We start from the raw sequence: 1,891 nt of genomic DNA on the forward strand, positions 1-1,891 counted from the left end.
TCTTGTTATTCTTATGTCCTTGGCACTTTTCCCTTCTTTGTTTTTCTTTTTCTTAGAGCTCCTTTGCTCCTTGTTTGCTCAGTGTCATGTGTTGCACAAGCCTTTGGCATTTTCTTTTTCTTATCAGTGCACTACACATATCCACTACAGGCATTTTAGTTCACATTTCTTCTTGAGATATTGGTGCCCAGCACCTCTTTGTGTGACTAAATGTTTTGTATTTAGGTTGCTCTTGATAATGGACTTTTGGTTGATAATCCCGGGTTAGTTAACCCAAGTTACCAAGTGTTGAAACACTCCTCAGAACCTATTCATCCAAGCATATCCTTAATACATAAACACCACAGGCATTTGTCTCAGAAGTTCAAACCATGGTGCCTAGCTTATTTTCTCAATTTTTTTTTTTGCTTTTTGGTTGCCTTTTTCAGTGGCTTTTTCTTCTTCTTTTTCTTTATTTTTTTTATGGCCAAAGACATTTATTCATCAAGATCCATAGACAGTATTCAACTTCTACACAAAAATGATAATTCTACACTCAATTTCCAGTGAGCTGACTAAACAATCAAGCATGCATACCACCACTTAATTCTACTTGATTTGTCACTAAATGAGCCAAGTTAATTTTGTTCAAACTTTTCTTTTATATTTGGAAACAGAACAAGCATGGAAAGCATTTGTTTAAGAAGGTGAAGTTATATACAAACATCTAGACATTCAAGGTGAAGTTATATCCAAACATCTAGGTATTCACTTTATTCAAAGCAGTAAACAGACAAACATACTAGAAATTTCACATAAAACTTAAATGACTTAAAATGAAAGAAAGCTCATAAAGACAATTCACAAACTATTATTTGCTTATTAAGGAACAAGACCACCTCTCATTTGTTGCTTGGTTCTTCTTGATTCTTGGGGTCCTGCTTCTTCTTGCTTCTTGCCTCGTTTTGACCACTTGTACTTCCTTTGTCTTTTCTTATGAGCTTTGTCCAGAATCCAGCTTTTTTCATTGTTTCTTCCACTCTTTCTTCAAGGATCACTGCCTTGTTCATTTCTCCTTCTTTCCTCTCCTTGAAATACTCATCAAAAGCTGGGAATGCTGGGTCCATCTTGTGTAGATGTTCCCCTATGTAGTTAAGCTTGATTTGAGAACTGATGTTGTAATCAGCTTGAACTGCATATCTTGCATTCTGCAAAGTGGTGGCTTCCTTGATTGCCAAGATATTGTCATCTTGGTGTTGGCCTATGTGGCTGAGGGATTCATGTAATTGTAAATTCTGTTCCCTTTGCAGATCTAGGAATCTTGATTCAAAGTTCCTTTGCATGTCCATCATTTTTAGGTGAAAGTCCTCTTGCTTCTCTTGAGACCTCATGTATTGTTGGGACATTCCTTCTATGATTTCCTGCATTCTGCTCATATCCATGGGGTCTCTGGGAACTTGTTTCCTTCTTTCTGGATTTCCTTGCTCTTCTTGCTCTTCTTCTCTTTCTTGCTCTGCTTCTTGCTCCCCTTCTGCTTGTTGCCCTTCTTCATTTCTTCTTTTTGTATGTCTTGGAGCAATTGGGCCAAGAGTCATTCTGTGAGTAGTCATGGCCATTCCAGGATGTAGCCAATTAGGTCTTGCATCTTCAAGTGGTACTTGGGCATCGATGCATAGTCTGATGATGGTGCTAGGGAAGTGGAGCCAGGAGTCAGGGTCACTTTTCTCACTAAACTCTTGTATCTGTTCAGCAATGAGTTTATGAACTTTGATCTCCCCTCCCATCATAATGCAATGTAGCAAGACAGCTCTTTTAGGGAGTATTTCTGAAGAGTTTGCAGTGGGTAGGATGGATCTCCTAACTATTGCATACCACCCTTTAGCTTCAGGTGTTAGGTCTCCCCTTCTCAAGA

This window comes from Arachis duranensis, chromosome 5, assembly GCF_000817695.3.
Source record: "Arachis duranensis cultivar V14167 chromosome 5, aradu.V14167.gnm2.J7QH, whole genome shotgun sequence".
NCBI classification, from domain to species: domain Eukaryota; kingdom Viridiplantae; phylum Streptophyta; class Magnoliopsida; order Fabales; family Fabaceae; genus Arachis; species Arachis duranensis.